We start from the raw sequence: 21,057 nt of genomic DNA on the forward strand, positions 1-21,057 counted from the left end.
TTTATTCCTCCTTAATTTATTTCTTGATTCTTTCCTCCTTGATTTATTCATTCTTTCCTCCTTAAAAAAAAAAAAAAATGCAAGCAATAAGAGAAATATTGTAGCCTAAGTGGCTCTTGATCCATGGAAGTTGACCTTAGTGCCGAACCAGTGGCATATAGTTCATCCTAGAAATAAATGCAATCCCTTTTCCCCAGCAAAATCCCGAGTGGAAGTAGAATAAGAGCATTCAAGACCAACGAATAATGCTCGATGACCCAAAGTTCTAACACGTTCCCATTCTTTTACCTCTTCATTCAGCTTATAAACTTTCAAGTGAAGTGGCATATAAGGATCATCTTCCTCTATATAATCCATAACATACTCGTCAACTAAAAACAAATCACCACATGACTCCACCAATTACTTATATTCGCCTCCTCCATTCCTCGGCATAGGTGCTATAATTTCCTTTGCCTTTAAATCGAAAAGAATAACTACAGTCCTTCCTTTATAGTCCACAACATAGAACTTTCCTTTGTGATATACACAGCCATCAAAGAAAAATCCTCCTGGATCATCAATGGCACTCCATTTCTCATCCCCAAATTTTAAGAACCACGATTTCCCATTCTCAATGGCAATCACCCCATAATCAACACTGTCAGTTGTCTACGGATTAGGTAAGACAACAACTTTATAAGGTCCAATCAATATGTTTTTTCTCCGGTTGACCTCAATTTCATTCTCGTTAAGAACAACAAGATCAAGATTATAAACTTTACATATCTCGGTGATCCGAATGTTTATAAAATTGAGTTGCTTAGGGAAGAAGGTTTTGGAAACGTCGGGGGCCCTAACATTGGAGAGACGTTTCAGTGGATATATTGTTTCATTTTTGGTTTCATAAACCCTAAGCATCCAGGGATTGGAAGGTGTGGAATTGGGAGAGTTTGGTTTAGGGTTTATTTGCGTGGGTGGTTGGAGTAAGTAGATGGTGGCTGAGATACCCCTCGGATCCGAGACACGGGTTGATCAGGCCCAGGCCCAAACCCGAGGGAATATCAAACAATTAATATTTTATAATGAACACGGAATACAAAATAAATTAAGAAATGAAATTAAAGCTGGAAGGAACTAAAAATAGAATCCGCAAAATATTATAATTATTAAAATCCATCAAACCCAAACTCCAAAACTCCATCAGTTTACAACTTGGGAATCCATCTCTAGTGGACCCCTATTAAACATCCAAACGGAAGATAGAACAACTGTAATAAACGTCCAGAAATAAAACTATAGAGAAAGCCCTACATCGTCGGAAGAGTGAATAGAGACCTCTGCTTAGCACGAACACGTCTAAGCCTGGAACTGTCGTGTACCTGAAAAATAGAAGTGGGTTAGGCCCACGCGCAAGTTCTATACTACTACAATCCAAACAGAGGCCCGATACGCATGTACATCCTAAACAATTCAACAATAGCTAATAGTTCGTAAATATATATATATATAGTCACACTAAAGGACTCTCACTGGACTACAGGCCGGTCTCAACCTGAATAGAGGTAACATGCTAAAACGCACACGAAGTGGGCATATGTACCTATACCTAAACAGGGTACACCTCCAATTATCGTAGCCAGCTACACATCCCGATGCATATACGTTCCCTAGCCATCGGTCCTGAGGCTCAAGCTCATACCGAGGCACCATAACAGTACATATATAAAATCCATCCAAAATCCCTGGTATTGCCGCTCAACAAGTAGTTGCCATGATAATACAAATCCACGGGACTTAACTTTTAGTTAATCCCATCCTTATTCCAAGTAGTTGGGTAATGGTATTATTTTAAAAACCAAACCCATCCTTAGTATGCCACCGTCCCATACCGGTGCCTACTTTCCAATCCTCCAGTAGTCAATAATACCAATAAATCAAGTATATATCAACTAAATTCCAACATCCAACATTCAATGTTAGCAGTGATAAAATAAGCATTGATAAAAAGGGTTACAACAACAACATATACATGCCCAATTTAAGTTGTTCCCTTTAGTCTGATATAAAGACAGAATTAATTAAAACTTCCATTTAACACCTTACAAATGACATACGGATATGTAGGGTATGTATCACAAAATCCTAACCTCCACAGTTGATACTAACTGTGATAATGTAAGCATCAAAACAATATTCACAGTATGTATGTAGACATGCTCAAATTATAGTGTTCCACAAAACCGATCTAGTGTTAAACTCAAATCCTCCTAGTATTTAAGTTCCAACAGTTGCTATTACAGAAGTTAAGATAGCTAACATCTAGACCCATCCTTCCAATAATTTATACTAGCAGTGGTAAGGAAAAACGTGAACCACAGAACCACAATGCATCCACAAACATGCTTAGTCTAGGTTGAACAAGCATACAACACTACTGTAACTACCAGTTTCATAGCAAAACAGATATCATTTTAGTTTGGTTTAATCTTCATTAATCCTGAAATCATTTAAGAGTGCAAAGAGTATGAAGCCTAAGGGAAAGAATAAGGATAGAATCTTGCCTCAGAAACTTTTGTTCAAAGTTTCAACGTCGTCTTCTTAAAAAATCCCGGCGAGTTCCAAAACCCGGTTACTGTTCACGGGTACGAAACACTATTCCCGAACTCAAAATCTGATCTCCACCGTTCAGATTGTGCGACACTGAGTCATGAACCTATCTTCCAAATTTCAGCTCGATCGAACCACGGACAAAGCGGGATCGGATGTTTGATGAAATCTGGGCAGAATGGGAAAAAAACCTGTGCGACCCAGTTACTGTTCACGAGTACGAATCACTGTTCCCAAGGTCAAACTCTGCTCTCCACCGTTCAGATTGTGCGTCACTGAGTCATGAACCTCTCCTCCAAAATTCAGCTCGATCGGACCACGGACGAAGCGGGATCGGAGCTTTGATCAAACCTTGGCAGAATGTGAAAAACTGCGTTTTTCCTTCTCCACTTCCACAAAACTTGTGCTTTGTTTAAAAAACACCCTACACAGACGTCTACCTTATACTTATAGAGTTTTTCTAAACCCTAGGTTCATTTAAGTCCAACTCACAATCCTAACCGGCCCATCTAATTAACGTAGAAACCTACGACGGCTATAATATAAAACCCTAATTTATACTGTAATTAAAACCCTAATTAGATGTATTTACCTAATTACCCTATTCACCATTAAATACTTAACAAATAATCTAATTGAGCAAAATAATAATTAGTAAACTCAATTAAACCAAATAAGACACATATAAAATAAGACACACATAGAATAATTAAACCAATTACACTTAAACCATTAATGCCAATTAAATAATTAAAACACTAACAAGTAATTCCAATCAAATAACTAAACCAATTACACTTAAACCATTAATGCCACTTAAATGATTAAAACACTAACAAGTAATTCCAATCAAATAACTAAAAATAAATATCATTTAAATAAATTAAATCACCACAAAAGAAATAAATTAAATCATCACAAAAGAAAACAATTAAGCACCTAATAAAAAAAATAATGACACATAATCAAATAAAATGCACTTAAATAATAAATTAAATACCATTAAATACCAGGAATATCCTTTTTAAAATTAGGGGTATTACAGTGGCTTAGGAGAGAATGCAGTAACCGCGAAGCTTTGGATAGATGAAAGGGAGGCGAGACAAGGGGAAGGGAAGTTGGAGATGGAGGGTAGGGGATTTCTTGAAGGGAGGAATTGAGCTATGCCATGAAGAACAGATGGAGCAAAATCGGATATTATCGACGCGAGTGTTGAGACAATTTTTGATCATTTTCAAGAGGTCATTTTGGAGGCAAGACCACCCAACACCGTCCTCCATCTCTGCCATTTGTGCTTGTAAAACCCTAATACAGTACTACGCAGTTGCTGGAGACAGAGTGAGAGCTATGAATCAATGTATTGGTCATCTTGGAGTGTATATGTATAGTCTATAAGGAGTTGATGGAAATGTGAGAAGTGACTAGAGATTAAACTGTCTTAATATTTAATACTCATGTACTAATTAATTAACCACACAACCAGGGCTCTTTTGGGCGGCAATATTGAAATATATATATATATATATATATATATATATACGTATAATATGTATAATATTATACATATATATTATATCCGTTTTCCTTTCTTTCCTTCTTAATTTATTCCTTTCGTTTCCCTTCTTTCCTCATATATTTATGTATATATTATACATATATATTATATTTGGTTTCCTTTCATTCCTCCTTGATTTACTTCTTAATTTTTTCCTCCTTGATTTATTCATTTTGTCTGCAACTTTATTTCCTATATATTGTGTATCAATAAAATGTAAACATAAAAATAAATACAAGCAATAAGAAAAATGTAGCCTCAGTGGCTCTTGATCCATGGATGTAAGTCTTAGTGCTAAACCATGTATATGTTGTGTTGTCTATCTTTCTCTATTTCATCTTTCTATTTTATATCTTATATTTTTGCATCATAAGTTTAACATGGTATTTGAGCAACGATCCTAGATCGTTTGCACCAAAGTTTGTGTTGTCTTCTTTGTGGCTCCATTTGGAGCTCTGCCATTTTTTTTTTTCCCAGTAAAATTTGATTCATTTCTTGTTCAGATCTCTCTTTGTTCTCCTTTTTCAATCAACCACGCACTTCCAAGCGACGTCCTGCATTGTCACGCGTCGACGCTCTTGCGAAGTAGATCTGACTTGCGCTTCACGCGCCCACGAGACGCACACTCCTACGAGTAGATCTCACCCGTGCTACACGCGCCCAAGCGCTCCTCCTTCACCAACGTAAATATCCATCAAAATACTATAAAGACTCCAGAACGTAAATATCCATCAAAATACTTTATTCAAATTATGCTCTACCGAAATCACATTTGATGAACTCCTCAAAAAATATCAAATACTGAAATCACATTTTCGTTTACTATTTCTTTGCTAAAAATAGACATTAATTTCAAATTTGATGAACTCCTCAAAAAATATCAAATACCGAAATCACAATCCCCCCCCCCCCCCCCCCCCCCAAAAAAAAAATTTCTCATTGTATATTTAACTTACAATGAATAAATACTTTATAAATGCAACAATTTTTCAGTTACTTTAGATTAAATTATTTTTTTCTTTATGACAATTATTTACAATTATTTTAAAGGTTCTCACGTGTATAGCACATACTCTCTATTAATTATAATATATGACAAAAATGTTTTAAATTATTCATTTATATTAGAATTCTATTTCCATTCTATTTCTCACCATGAATACCCAATTCGCATCAACTACTACATATATTTTGTGTTTAATTATGAATTTTTTATGCTATATATTTGTTGTTTTACATTTTCTCTCTATATTAGGCATTATTCTAGTTTTTTTCCTCTTCAACTACGTTTTTTTCTCTATGTTATGTATTTATTGATGTGTCCACGGCATAGAACTTTCCTTTGTGATACACACAGCCATCAAAGACAGACTCTCCTGGATCATCAATGGCACTTCATTTCTCATCCCTAAATTTCAAGAACCACAATTTCCCATCCTCAATGACAATCACCCCGTAATCAACGCCATTAGCTGTCCACGGATTTGGTGAGACAACAACTTTATCCAGTCCAATTGATACGTTTTGTCTCCAGTTGATCTCAATTTTATTCTTGTGAAGAACAACAAAATCAAGATTATAAACTTTACATATCTCAGTGATCCGAACATTTAGCAAATTTAGTTCCTTAAGGAAGAAGGTTTTGGAAACATCTGGGCCCTAACATTGGAGAGAGGTTTCAATGGATATATTGTTCCATTTTCGATTTCATAAACCTTAAGATTTAGTTTGGTTAGCTTGAACTAGCAAAAAAGGAAAAAAAATAGAAAATTTTAAAAAAAATTAACAGTTTGATTAGCGTGAAAAGAAAAATTTTCAGGAAAGTAATATTCTCGCAATTAGTTGATTTTCCTAAAAATGATTCCTCCAAAAAACACGGAAAAATTCTAGTTTCCCGTGAAAGTTGTATAATTATATTTTGATTCCCTATTATGCCCTTATTAATTGTTTATTCATTCATCTCTTTCTTCTTAGATATATTAGAATTTTGTTATTAGGTTAGTTCACTTCTTTATGATTATTAAAATTAAGACTCTTCACCACACTCACAAAAGAAGTGAACTAATCTAATATAGTAATAGAGTCCTAATATATATTGCAACCTTAAAATAAAAATTACAAAAAAAATTAAAAAAACTATTCAATTACCAAATTTTTATTTAGATATATATATATATATACACTAGTAAAAAGCACGTGCGATGCACGTGATGAATTTTTTTAACTTATATAATTTATAATTTCATATAGCCAAAAGGCCGACCCAAAAAAAAATTAGTACTTCACTTGATCTTAGCCAAAAGGCCAAGAAAGGTTAGCCAAAAGGCCGAGAAAGTAGTATTACACTTGATCTTAACCAAAAGGCCGGGAAAGATTAGCCAAAAGGCCAACCCAAAAAAAATTAGTACTACACTTGATCTTAGCCAAAAGGCCGAGAAAGGTTAACTAAAAGGCGAGAAAAGTGTGATTATTATTTCTTTAGGTCTATAGTTTTATAAGAGGCTTCCATGTAATCTTTTATAACTTAAAACTAATGTGGGATAAGAAAAATGAATTTTATTATGTAATTTGTAATTTGAATTAAACTCTTTAAATTAATTTTTATAAATTTTATTAGGTAATTTGTAATTTGAATTAAACTCTTTAAATAATTTTTAGATAATTTTTTGTTGAAATACTGAAATAGTTTCATATTAGGTAATTTGTAATTTGAATTAAACTCTTTTTTTATATTAATAAATAAATACTACACTTGATCTTAGCCAAAAGGCCGAGAAAGATTAGCCAAAAGGTCGAGAAAGGTATGATTAATATTTTTAATTTGAATTAAACTCTTTAAATAATTTTTAAGTAATTTTTTGTTTATAAAAACTCTTTAAATAATTTTTAAGTAATTTTTTGTTTATAAAAACTCTTTAAATAATTTTTATATTAATAAATAAATACTAAAATACTGAAATGCTAATGCCAAGAAAGTAAGGCCGAGAAAGTAGTACTATACTTGATGCCGAGAAAGTAGTACTACACTTAATCTTAGCCAAAAGGCCGAGCTAAAAAAATTTAGTACTTCACTTGATCTTAGCCAAAAGGCCAAGAAAGTAGTACTACACTTGATCTTAGCCAAAAGGCCGAGAAAGGTTAGCCAAAATGCCGAGAAAGATGTAATTATTATTTCTTTAGGTCTATAGTTTTATAAGAGACTTCCATGTAATCCTTTTAACTTAAAACCAATGTGGGACAAGAAAAATGAATTTTATTAGGTAATTTGTAATTTGAATTTAACTCTTTAAATAATTTTTAAGTAAATTTATTGTTTCTTTTTTTTTTCTATAAAGGTTTGCCAAAAGACTGACCCAAAAAAATTTAGTACTTCACTTGATATTAGCCTAAAGGCCGAGAAAGGTTAGTTAAAAGGCCGACCCAAAAAAATTTAGTACTACACTTGATCTTAGCCAAATGGTCGAGAAAGATTAACCAAAAGGCCAAGAAATGTGTGATTATTATTTTTTTAGGTCTATAGTTTTATAAGAGGCTTACATGTAATCATTTTTAACTTAAAACCAATGTGGGACAAGAAAAATGAATTTTATTAAGTAATTTGTAATTTGAATTAAACTCTTTAAATAATTTTTAGGTAATTTTTCGTCTCTTTTTTTTATAAAGGATGGCCAAAAGGCCGATCCAAAAAAATTTAGTACTTCACTTGATCTTATCCAAAAGGCCGAAAAAGGTTAGCCAAAAGACCGACCCAAAAAAATTTAATACTACACTTCATCTTAGCCAAAAAGCTAAGAAAGTTTGATGTGTGCCGCGCGTATGGGGGTGCCTTGGTGCCCCCTCTTGGCCATGTTGACTCCATTTTTTTGTTTTCACTTTTCTCCTTCATCCGAATTCCAAATCAAGTGATTTTTTAGTCTAACTTCATTAATTTTTCGTCGTGTGCTCGGTGGTACCCTAATCTTTTAAAAAATAACCATTTTGCCCCTAGCCTCCATCTCTATTCTCGTTCTCAACTCTGAACTTGCCTTCTCTCTCTCTCTTTGCAACTGCAAACTACAAAATCTACAAGAATCAGAAGTTCAGAACCCATATAATTCAGTTTATCTATCTATTTGCAAGAATCAAAATTTCAAAACCTATTACCTATATCAAAACCCATATCAGCATATGAGATTGTTCAAAAAATCGAAACCCATATTCTTCAGTTTCCATCACCCATTGTTCCAGTTCGGGTTCACAGTTCGTAAGCTTCAGCCGCTGGCCCGCTATCTCTCAACTCTCAAACCCCTCTCTTTGCAACTGCTAACTTGTATGTATGGGTTTTGTTTTAAATTTTTTTTTTCTAAATCAATTAATCAAGGTCTATAATTCTTGTTTTGCAAACTAAATCCTATTTGGTGAAATTTTTTATGATCTTTTTTATTATTTTATGAATTTTAGTTATAAATATTTGTGAAGATAATGACTAAAACAGGATCTCCTTTTGCAGGATTTGAAAGACTTATTGGTAAATTGGGGTTGAACTTGAGTCTTGAACAAGCTGAAGGCCCTTATCGTGGATAATAATTTTTACAATTTTAGCATCCTATATTTTTAGGGCAAATCATTTCAGCCAACCCAATTGCCTCCATCTCTATTCTCGTTCTTAACTCTGAACTTGTCCTCTCTTTCTCTCTGTGCAACTGCAAACTACAAAATCTACAAGAAACAAAAGTTTAAAACCCATATATTTTAGTTTATCTATCTGTCTGCAAGAATCAAAAGTTCAAAACCTATTACCTATATCAAAACCCATATCGGCATATCATTTCAAATTGTTCAAAAAATCAAAACCCATATCTTTCAGTTTCCATCGCCTGCTGTTCCAGTTCGGGTTCGCTGTTCGCAAACTTCAGCCGCTGTCTCTCAACTCTCAAGCTTGCCCCCTCTCTCTATCTCTCTCCCTCTGCAACTGTTTTAATTTTTTTTTTCTAAATCACCTAATCAAGGTCTGTAATTCTTGTTTTGCAAACTAAAATAAAAGTGTAATCTTGATTTTGAGTTAGGGTAAATTTGGTATCAGAAATAATGCATCAAGCCTCTCTTTCTCTTTCTTTCCATTTCCTCCCATTTTTGGGAGGATAAGAAAGTTACTATTTAATCCTTGTGATATCCTTCCAAAACCATCCATTTCCTTTCCTTCCAACCATTTATGCCAAACACAATTTTTTAATCACCCTCCATCACCTTTCCTTTTTCATTGCACCAAACTGACCCTAAGCATCCTCGGATTGGAAGGTGTGGAATTGGGAGCGTTTGGTTGGGGTAAATGGAAATGGAAATGGAATTTTTTTTTATTATCTCTATGTGGGAAATTTCTCTCCAAAATCGTTATCATCCATCTGACATTGAATTTGGTTTTCAAAAAATCTAATTATGAGAAGTAAATGCAGAGAGCAGGTAGGTGGGGTTTTAAGAGGGAAGGAGCATCCGACTTCTTTGAAATTTATTACATCTCTCCCCAAATATTTATCAATTATCATCCATCTAACATTGAATTTGGTTTTCAAAAATCTAATTATGAGAAGTAAATGCAGAGTAAGTAGGTGGTGTTTTAAGAGAGAAGGAGCATCAGACTTCTTTGAAATTTATTACATCTCTTCCCAAAATATTTATCATCCATCTGACATTGAATTTGGTTTTCAAAAATCTAATTATGAGAAGTAAAAGCAGAGAGTAGGTAGGTGGGGTTTTAAGAGAGAATGAGCATAAGACTTCTTTGAAATTTATTGCAATACTTGCTCATGTATTGTTTTATATATATATTATATATAAAGGAATCCAAGAAATGAATAGTAACATTATGGACTGTACCTACCAGTTAAGAGTGCAGTCTCTCATTAAATACACATCTTCCGTTGTTTCTCTCCATTCTAATGTCTTCCTTTGTGGAGTTGTTTTTGTTCACACTTTCTGTAAGGTCTGCAAAGTGAGAGTAATGTCACGCCCCGCCTATGGAGGTTGTGCCACGCAGGCGACACGCAGACACTGAGGAGGATGCTGCATGGCAACTGCATGGCAAGTGGAGTTTCTAGAGTCTTCCGGAGTAGTCTAGAGTTGTGTGGAAGATTCTAGATATGTGTAGAAATGTGTAGAAGTGTGTGGAAGGTTCTAGAGTTCTCCAGAGTTGTGTGGAGTAGTATGGAGAATTCTAGAATGTTGTAGATACTAGTAGATAAGTATGGAAGTGTGAAGAAGGTGGGAGAAGATTCTAGATAATCAATCTCCACCGTTTGTTAGAATGCATCCTAGCCGTCCATTAGGGATGGGGATGCCTATAAATAGAGGTAGGACTTCATTTTGTAGGAAACAAGTCCTAGAGTGAGTCTTGAGAGCCTTGTAGAGAGCTTGAGTGTTAGCCTTGTACAAAGCATTCTTTGAAGTAATAGAAGTGTTCTTTCCTTGCCAACTTAAGTGCCTTAGTGTGTGAGTGTGCAAGCCAAGTGAGGAGAGGGCAAGGGCAACTACAACACTAGTAAGCGCACGAGGGGAGTGTGTTGGCTAAGGTGTGCACGGGAGTTAGGCTGACCAAGTACTTGCGAGAGTGAAAGCAACGTCTTGGTGCCGCACGGGAGCAGCTAGAGTGGTGCTGAAACTCTAAGCCCGTGACAGTTGGTATCAGAGCAGGTTCGTCAAGGGAGCTTTGTTGGAGTAGACATGGCTAGCGGAGGAGACCACCAAGTCCACATCTTAGAGCAGAGCTTGGAGGAGAAGCTTGCCACACACTTGGTCTACACGGAGACTAAGTTTAACAGGCTCGAGAGAAAGATGGCGGAGCTCTACGAGCTGATTGATGGCATCGCCAACAAGGCGCAAGAGAAAGAAAAGGACTTGCATGATTTGGTAGACGACTTGCGCGTGGAGATTGCCGAGTGCAAGAAGGAGTTCTCCCAGGCGCGCGAGGTCGTGGTGAAGCCAAGGAAGAAGAAGGCGCCGGAGCCCAAGGAGTACGATGGGGCAAGGAATGCGCGCCAGATTGACAACTTCTTCTGGCACATGGAGCGGTACTTCGAGTGCATGGAGATCGAGGATGATGAGGAGAAGGTGCAGACAGGCACTATGTACCTCACGGACACTGCCGCTCTATGGTGGAGGCAGCGCTTCACCGGTAGAGGCGCAAGAGCAGTTGACACATGGGAGGAGTTTAAGAGGCAACTCAAGAGGCAGTTCTACCCTGAGTGCGTTGAGGACCTGGCCATGATCAACCTAAGGCGCTTGAAGCAGAAGGGCAGTATAAGGGAGTATGTGAAGGAGTACTCCAATTTGATGCTGGAGATCCCAGAGATGCCGGAGCGGCAACGCGTGTGCTTGTTCATAGATGGGCTGCAGTCTTGGGTGGCCACGGAGCTAAGGAGGAGGGAGCCTAGAGACTTGGCATCCGCAATGGCTATAGCGGAGCGCCTCGAAGACTTTAGGCGCGATGACAAGAGGGCCACGTCTCCCAGGAGGGACCACGGCAAAGGTGGGGGAGACCGACGCTTCAAGAAACGGGGCTCGCCCAAGTCTAGTGATGATGAGCACAGCGATGAGGAGAGACGCCCACGCCATGATAAGGGCAAGGACCATGGAGAGAGGTCCAAGGCTAGTGGCAAATGGGAGCGCCGCGATAAGGGCAAGTGGGAGCCGAAGTGCTACTTGTGCGAAGGGCCGCACATATTGCGACACTGCCCCAACAAGAAGACCATGAGAGCCCTTGTGAAGGATAAGGGCAAGGGCAAGGTGGATGATACGGGCAGCGACGAAGACAGGTGCATGGGGGCTATGCGGATGCTGAGTAGCATGGCGCATGACACCAAGAAAAAGGGTAAGGTGAAGAAAGTAGCTGGGGTGCGCTATGTGGATGCGCAGGTTGGTGGCAAAGCCGTGCAAGCGTTGGTGGACACGGGCGCCACACACAACTTCATTACCCCAGAGGAGGCGCAACGACTTGGCTTGGAGATGCGCAAGACGGAGGGATGGATCAAGGCCGTCAACTCCGAGGAGACACGCGTGAGTAGAGTGTGCAAAGAGGTGGAGCTATGCTTGCAAGGATGGAAGGGCAAGGCCGACTTCCAAGTTGCGGAGATGGACGACCATGACATGGTGCTGGGGCTGGAGTTCATGGACAGGAACAACGCCGCGCCACTACCATGCCTTGGTGCGTTGATGATACTTGGAGGCGAGGAAGGCAAGGCCGCATGCATGGTGCCGCTCGTGGGCAGGAAGGAGAGTCCAGAGGTGGCAGTCAACACGATGGAGCTCGTGAGGACTTCAAATCTCCCGAAGGGCGCTCGTACGTTTGGGCCAAGGACATATGCGCAAGTGCTGATGACCTGCGAGAGGCTGGGTCAGTTGAAGAAACCGTGACGAGGGCGTCACGGAAATGGGTGGGGGAGAATGTCACGCCCCGCCTATGGAGGTTGTGCCACGCAGGCGACACGCAGACACTGAGGAGGATGCTGCATGGCAACTGCATGGCAAGTGGAGTTTCTAGAGTCTTCCGGAGTAGTCTAGAGTTGTGTGGAAGATTCTAGATATGTGTAGAAATGTGTAGAAGTGTGTGGAAGGTTCTAGAGTTCTCCAGAGTTGTGTGGAGTAGTATGGAGAATTCTAGAATGTTGTAGATACTAGTAGATAAGTATGGAAGTGTGAAGAAGGTGGGAGAAGATTCTAGATAATCAATCTCCACCGTTTGTTAGAATGCATCCTAGCCGTCCATTAGGGATGGGGATGCCTATAAATAGAGGTAGGACTTCATTTTGTAGGAAACAAGTCCTAGAGTGAGTCTTGAGAGCCTTGTAGAGAGCTTGAGTGTTAGCCTTGTACAAAGCATTCTTTGAAGTAATAGAAGTGTTCTTTCCTTGCCAACTTAAGTGCCTTAGTGTGTGAGTGTGCAAGCCAAGTGAGGAGAGGGCAAGGGCAACTACAACACTAGTAAGCGCACGAGGGGAGTGTGTTGGCTAAGGTGTGCACGGGAGTTAGGCTGACCAAGTACTTGCGAGAGTGAAAGCAACGTCTTGGTGCCGCACGGGAGCAGCTAGAGTGGTGCTGAAACTCTAAGCCCGTGACAGTAAGCTCTTCTTTACCCTGCTCATAAGATCTGCAATATATGTTCCTACATAAACTGGATTTAGTAGCAATCTCTGTTCTAAATTGCTCACCGGGGCTGTCTGTCTTTACTAACCTCTCTATTTTCTGAACTTCTACAGCGCTGCTCCTCTCACGTCGTCCTGCCATAAGAGAGGAAGTTGAGTGGAACCCCATTTCACCTTGGTGGTGCCCTGATATTAGGTTTCCAGTAGTAGTTGCAATTTCAAGTGTTCAACATGTCCCCCCAATCATCGATCAGGTAGCTAACTCCTCTTCTACTTCTTCTTCTACCTTTTAATTATTTGCTGATGTATTATTTTATTCGGATTTTGGCATGCTTTCTTTAGCAATTAGCAGTCAAGTTTTTTACCTGTACTTTGTGGTTCTGAATTGATGCTACGATAAGTTGTGAATGCAAATATGTTTCTTTTTTCTTTTTGGTAAGATGTGAATTAACATGCTCGAAAATATTTAAGTCTAAGTTTCCATATGTTTCGAAAGTTCCCTAACATGTATAAATTTTGTGCTTTTAATATAGGTTTGCTTCTTGGAAGTGAGAAGCTAATTGGATTGGGCAGTATCGGTAATGAGTAAGTCATTTTGTGTTTATTTTTTAGTTTCTATTTCAATTTTTTTTTTTGTAAACAAGATTTAATGTCATTTTACTTGGTAGTGTTTCCTATTATATGAACCAAAATGAAACACCACATTAGCGTCCTAGAGTAGTTGCAATCCGTTTGAAATGTCCTATTTTTTCGTCTCTTGAAAACTTTTTTTAGTAGGAAAATTTTACGTGTTAGGGAACTTGGTAGGAAAATTTTATGTGTTAGGGAACCTTTTTTAGTAAAAAATAAACCCCATTTCCATTACCATTTAACCCAAACCAAACGCTCCCAATTCCACACCTTCCAATCCCTGATGCTTAGGGTTTATGAAATCGAAAATGGAACAATATATCCACTGAAACCTCTCTCCAATGTTAGGTCCCCAGACGTTTCCAAAACCTTCTTCCTGGAGTACCATTGATGATCCAGGAGGGTTTGTCTTTGATGGCTGTGTGTCCGGATTTTACAGCTTGGAGGATGGTATTTGCGGACCCCTAGCTCATTGTCCAGACCATTCGTGGATCTTCTGGCCACCCCCAGCTTGGCTTAAGCCAATTTTGAGGAAGAAATGAATCCAAGTCATTCTCAATGTTTGATTTTAGTTGAAAACATATTTAATTATTTTTCACTATGTGGTGAGTTTTCCATTCTTCATTTTATAGTGTCGAAGCATCATGGTGAATATGCAAATTTATGTTGAATGTATCATATTTATAGGAATGATTTAACTTAACACCCTTATCGATCTTTGTATCACCTTATTTTGATGATTTCATTTCATATCACCTATTAATACCTAAAAAATATCACACATGTCAAAAACAATTTAATTCAGTTAGTCCTTGGATTTCTTTCTTATTGGTTCCAACACGATGGTCCAGTCAATTGATCTCTATGTTTTTGAAGTTGTCAAAAGCATTTCTGGATTCATACATAGACTGATTTTCGATCAAGTGGTTTGATGTGAAAACAACATGGATGTGCAGTCAGAAACTAATATTTGGATGGATGTTTTAATATTTCTTTGTAGCACACTGTTTCTATAATTTGTTGTAGATGCAGTGCAAAAGCATGAGTGAACTCATTGTAATATTTGTAACTTTAGTGTGCAACAAAAATAAATAAGATAGGTGACTGAGTAAAGCCAGTGACTCTGGCTTCAATAAAACCATGAGTGAGAAAATCACAAGAAAAAAACTTGTTAGTTGATTTGAGATTACCATGAAATTCTTTAAGTGTCAATTAACAAGGTTGAATTCTACAAAATGATGAAAGAAATTATAATTTTTAAACATCAGCTATTCTTTGCAAGCTAGACCATGTAAAAAAGCAGTTAAATTGCAAATGCTAGAGGATTAATTCTGGCACAAAAGTGTGGGCTGTTTTTCATGTGTCTTATGTTTAATACGACTTTAACAGTTCTTTATTTTTTTTTAATGCTGCATTATAACTATCCCCTTACAAGAATTAAAAAAACAAATAAAAAATCCCCTTAAAAGTCAATTATTTCTTCCTTCAATGTCTTGATGGACACACTGTTAGGCATCGACATTTTACAGTGGAATGTCTCAAATCTATAAGTCCTAAATCGGTAGAAGACAGTTATATTAGCCATATATGCAGGAAACAACTGTTTCTATATATACTTTACATAGGAAAGATATTTTCATCTATATTTGGGTAGCAGCCCGTATCTGCAGTTTTGAAATATGTTTCTAATCTATAATGCAGAATGTTTATGTTTTGCCAGTATGATTTTTATGTACATGAGGAGCTCTGAAATCCTTTTCTCTTGCTTATGCGTGGTTTGGGGTTTAGCATCTGAATTTGTTGAATAACTGCGTGGAACATTTATACTAGTGATGATAAAAAGATATATTGAGCATTGAGGAGATCTTTATTTATATGCACATTTTATGGTCTAGATTGTTGTTTGGAATCATAGAAATTCAATTCGTTAAACCTCAATTATGCAACTGAATAAAGATTCTAATGGATGAAACAAGCTTCCATCTCAAGTTTTTGTTTTGCATATATTAGTCTTTATCTATGAATTTAAATGTAAGGACGCTAACTGGTTCAGCAGCAAAACACTCGAGCATTGGTGCCATTGGCCCGAGTTCAAGTCTCAAAGCAGCTCCTTTGAAAATTAGCAAATGTTAGGTCTTTCTCATGTTCCTTCTCCCCAGGATGCGGGATGAGAACTAGGTAATTCACTTACGTCCTTCAAGGTATGAACTGAAAGGTATACTGGACGTGGAAGAAGGGGCTGAAAGGATCCAAATGTAGGTGGATTTTGGATCTTGTTGTATTGTATCAGTAAAGTGGCCTCTTAACTTACATACATTCAACGTCCTTTTTCTCGATTATAATTTAACCTGTAGAATTTCATGCTTAGGGAAGAAAAACACCACTTGTGTCCGAATGATGGTCCAGAATATAACATGGCCCGATCAAAACTGTTTATGGTCTCTCTTTGATCAATATAACTATTCTTGATATTGCGTAGATTGTAGCATTCAACATAATTGTTGAACATGGGTGACTGAGCCAGTGAATCTTGCTTTCAATTAAACATACGATAGAGAAAATCATAAAGAAAACTTGCCGCTGAGTTGAGATTACTATAAAATTCTTAAATTTTCTACTAATAAGGTGCATTTTATACAACATGACAAAAGAAGTTCAAATATTTGAACTTCTGCATTGCGTGCTTGACTCTGTCAATAAGCTGTTAAATTCCAAATGCTAGTGGATGCATCCAGGCATAAAAAATGTGGGCTTTTATCTTTTCAACTGTTAAAGAGAATTTTTTACAGTCTTTAGAAACGTACATTCTGTGATGCAATTGAAGAAGACATGCAGAGACTTGGTATTAGTTATCAGTTAGTTTTAGTTACTGTCAATATTAGTTCACATACAGAGTTACTCTTTTCACAATGGTGATACTGGTGCTTCTATCATGAATTATTTGGAGTGGCTCTGATATTTAGTGAGATAATTACTTAAGATAGACTCTCTTTGAATCAATCTTGGTGTTTTTCTTAATTTTGACAAATTAGCGTGTAGGTGCAAAATTTCGCTCAACCAATAATGACTGAGAAAAATAAAACAACTCACTCAAAAACAATAAAAATAAATAAGAACAATGTATAGAGAAGTGTGGAATTGCCTGATCCTTTATTGGAGGTCTTAGCCTCTATTTATATACAAAAGATTGCAAAATTATGGTAGGACTCGCGTTGCTTGCCCTCCAATTCTTTCTATATAACCATTCTTTTCTAATAGAGTTCTTTCCATTGTCGGATTTTCCATACATAGAAATTGCCTTGTACAGAACTTCCTATCCGAATTTTCCTTCTACAGTAAATCCTTCAAATGGTAGGATTTGCGCATTCTTGGGCTGAATATATTTTGATTCGGCTGGGCTTGGGTAACAGGCCGGATGTTAAATACTCATACGCTGGGCTGACGACAAGCTGGGCTGATGACTTCTTGATTCGGCCTTGATGGAAGTTAGAGGATAACTAACAATGGTCTTGGGCTGTAAATACCCTCAATATGGGCTTGAGCATGATGGGCCTTATATGTCCTTGGAATGTAGATATGGGTAGTGGTGACGTATGCGCTTCTTATTGGAGGGAGTTTTTTTTCCCTCCACACTTTGCCCCAAATTCCATTTTTAATTGAGTGACGGCTCCTATTAAAGAGGGAATTGAAACCGGTTTTTACTTTGCTTCAGAAACGGTTCGTGGTCTTTCATTATTAATCCGTCACACAAGACTTTGCAAGAGTTACATTTGCCCTTGCTGCACTTCTGCGTCCTTCATTCCATCGCTTCCATCGCTTTGTCAGGTTAGTTTCGCATCTTTCTCTTCAATCTTTCATTATGAGTACTTCATCTACCCCCGAACGTGTAGACCCTGGGGATTCTGAATCCACACCTTCATCTTCCCCCATTCGCATTAGGGCTCCCCCTCCTAGGGTTTCTACAGATCGCCCTTCGTTGAATCCATCAGGTACTTCCCCTCTTCCAACCGAAACATCCACCTCAGGCTCTGATTACGTTCTTACCCATGAAGAGAAGAAAGCAATCATCTCTATTCGCCGCATCAAATTCTCTATTGCTTCGGTAATGGAAGAATTTGATGTTCCTGAAGGAGTAGACATTGCAGAATATCCTGAGGGTGCCGATTTCACCTCCGGCGAGGGAATTGAAGAGGATGAGTTGCTTCTTTCGGTAGGGCACCTTAACGCCCTCCGATTCCCTCTTCATCCCTTCTATCATTTAGTTTTCAATAAGCTAGGTCTTGCCCCCCTTCAAGTAAATCCCAATTTCTTTCGCAAACTTTCGGCGTTGTTGGTGCACTGGAAATTAGAGGCTCTGGATTTGACCCTTGCCGACCTTCTGCTTACTTACAATATATCTAAGCATGGGACCGAGCCTGGTCGCTTCTTTTTTACCTCTCCCCTTCATCAAAGGATATGCACGAACCTTCCTTCATCCGAAAAGAAATGGAAAGAAAGGATGGTTGTAGTTAAAGGAAAATGGTTCGTGTCCCAATCAATTGCGCTTCCCATTCCGCGCAAATTCGGGAAATTAGGTATAGAATATTTAACCTCCCTTCATACCAAGTGTTCTGGCTGTTTTCCTTGCCAAGTCTTAATATTTCGCCGTATTTATGAATTTTTTGGTGTTTTTTCAGCTACATTCCCAGCCTCCGCAGCGAGGAACAGACTTTCTTTTCTTAAGGAACGAGTCTAGAGTGACCCCTCGCCTATCGAGGACCTGCTAACTTCCTCCAACCTCAAGGACATTGCTTCCAGTGCCGTTGCTGCAGGCCTCATGGATCTGGCTTTACCATCCTTTGACAGTTTCCCTATGACCGAGGAAGAGATACGGCGGGCTGAGGCTTTAAAAAAGAAAGCCGGAGATGCCCAACCCTTGGTCGTCATTGGATCAACTGAGGATGAGGTGGAGGTTGAGGAACCACCATTGAAGAAATCTCGCCTCAACCCCTCTTCCTCTGGCAAGGGCAAAGTCCCCTCTAAAAGCAGAGGGAAAAAAGCTGGAGAGGCCGAACCTGAAGATGAAGTCAGAGCCTTTGTTCTTGCTGAGACTGGGGCTCCTTGGACTCCTTCCTTCACCAGGGCTGACAAGTCAGTCCTACACTCAGGGGATTTTGTGGTTACAGACCCTTCAGCTGCACTGGCGGTGGCTCGAGGAATGTGGCTCCCAAAGGACGAGGAAGCCATCAGCCAAATGGGGTTGGAGCAACTACTCCCCTCTGCCCCAGTCCGGGCCATAGAGGTTCGCATTGCACCTTCAGAATTATGTTACTCTTGCTTGCTTGTGTTTCTATTTATGCTTATATTTGCTCCCCTGTTAAACAGAGTCTATACCACACCATAGCCCTCTGCGCCACTGCTGAAGCTCAATCCCTCTCCATCAAGAAGTTGGAAAAGGATCTTGACAATGCAGAGAAGAGAGCCACTACTGCCTCTACCAATCTGAAGATAGCTTCTGAAGCCAAGGATGCGTATAAGAGGCAGTTGTCAGCCTCTGAGGCTAAGGTGGATTCTCTTCAGGCCGAGGTTCAACGCCTGACCGAGGCTCTTACTACTTGCTTCAAGGCGGGGAAGCAAATGCAGGGGCGCTACTCCTGTCTGGCGCACCTGGATAGTGCTAAAGCGTTCCGGTCTGGCTATAATCAGGGCTCAGGCCCTAAGACGATGGATCCGGATGCCTTTGACAAGCAGGTGGGGGTGCACTTCCCATACGATGAAGGGCCAGAGGCTTTGGAAGCTGAAATTCGCTTTGCCGAGATGGTGAAGGCACACCTAAAGGGTACTCCTAGCTCCCCTGCGCCTGCGGCTACCTCAAGTCCTAATGTAGTGGATGCTTTTGAATCTACTCCCTTCGATCCGAAGAGGAAGTAGAACTATGTATTTTGTTTTTATAAACAGCCTGTTTTGGGATAATGAATATAACTTTTCGTTTTAGGCTTGCCTGACTTGTTTTTGCTGTATGCTCTTGATACTGTTCATATTTCTCTGACTGGTAATGTGTTTAAACACTAAACATTGTCTTTATGCTTCGGATTTATGCTATCCGTGAAAACGCAAGGATTGTGGGAAGAAGGAGATCCTTTTAACAGTTTAGTTGATATCGCAGGATGAGTCGTATGGACAATGATTTAACTGTTAAATGAACCCTCCTCGCCTTCTACTTGCCTTCAGTAGACGTATACATACTCTTTCCTTCTCATGTGTTCCTGATGTGGGGTGGAATATGATGAACTTATGACATATCCGCATACACAAGGTATTAAACACTTGGAGTCCGGAGGAAAGAGTTCTGATCTGAGTATCAGAGGTCTAAAGCAAATTACTCCTGGGCACTGAGTGTGGATAAATATTGCTGAATAGGACACTTAGGGTCCGAAGCTGTCTCGGATACTCAGGATCCGAGGCGAATTATACATTCCCTGGCGTGGAGCCGGAGGGGGGTTTTGCCGAGCCGAACACTTAGGGCTCAGGATCCGAGGCGAATTATACATTCCCTGGCGTGGAGCCGGAGGGGGGTTTTGCCGAGCCGAACACTTAGGGTCCGAGGCGAATGACTTACTCTCCGGCGCTGAGCCTGAGGGGAGGCTTAAATGAATCACTCCCCGGCGCTGAGCCTGAGGGGAGGTTGTGCCGAGCCGGACACTTAGGGTCCGAGGCGAGAGAACTACTCCCCGGCGCTGAGCCTGAGGGGAGGTTGTGCCGAACCGGACACTTAGGGTCCGAGGCGAGAGAACTACTCCCCGGCGCTGAGCCTAAGGGGAGGTTGTGCTGAACCGGACACTTAAGGTCCGAGGCGAGAGAACTACTCCCCGGCGCTGAGCCTGAGGGGAGGTTGTGCCGAACCGGACACTTAAGGTCCGAGGCGAGAGAACTACTCCCCGGCGCTGAGCCTGAGGGGAGGTTGTGCCGAACCGGACACTTAAGGTCCGAGGCGAATGAATTACTCCCCGGCACTGAGCCTGAGGGGAGGTTTATCTCATATTTTTCCTCAAATCACTTATGAGGCCGAAGACTCAAAAATGATAGGAGGCCAAGAAAGCGAGTAACAGTGGCTGTGAAGTTCTCCATTTGTTGACTTTAGAGACCTGCCTCCACTGATGCTCCCTTCTTGGCAGCCAAATGTTGTGGACC

At 39.4% G+C, this 21,057-nt stretch overlaps 1 long non-coding RNA gene and 3 pseudogenes across 1 annotated transcript; 1 reads left to right on the forward strand and 3 right to left on the reverse strand.

Annotated features, from left to right (window-relative positions):
- On the reverse strand, positions 1-3,878 carry LOC132282120 (F-box protein At2g17036-like; annotated as a pseudogene).
- A 2,958-nt stretch (positions 3,879-6,836) lies between these two features.
- Positions 6,837-6,926, reverse strand: LOC132287239 (U2 spliceosomal RNA; annotated as a pseudogene).
- Positions 6,927-7,128: 202 nt separating this feature from the next.
- LOC132287240 (U2 spliceosomal RNA) lies at positions 7,129-7,284 on the reverse strand (annotated as a pseudogene).
- Positions 7,285-10,007: 2,723 nt separating this feature from the next.
- On the forward strand, positions 10,008-14,598 carry LOC132284299 (uncharacterized). The gene is made up of 4 exons (XR_009472240.1): positions 10,008-10,118; positions 13,372-13,511; positions 13,791-13,842; positions 14,236-14,598. It is a non-coding gene; the product is annotated as an uncharacterized LOC132284299 (long non-coding RNA).
- Positions 14,599-21,057: the final 6,459 nt, after the last annotated feature.

The sequence above is a fragment of the Cornus florida genome, unplaced genomic scaffold, assembly GCF_030987335.1.
Source record: "Cornus florida cultivar Cherokee Brave unplaced genomic scaffold, ASM3098733v1 CherokeeBrave_3.0.0_Hap2_Chr11, whole genome shotgun sequence".
NCBI classification, from domain to species: Eukaryota; Viridiplantae; Streptophyta; class Magnoliopsida; order Cornales; family Cornaceae; genus Cornus; species Cornus florida.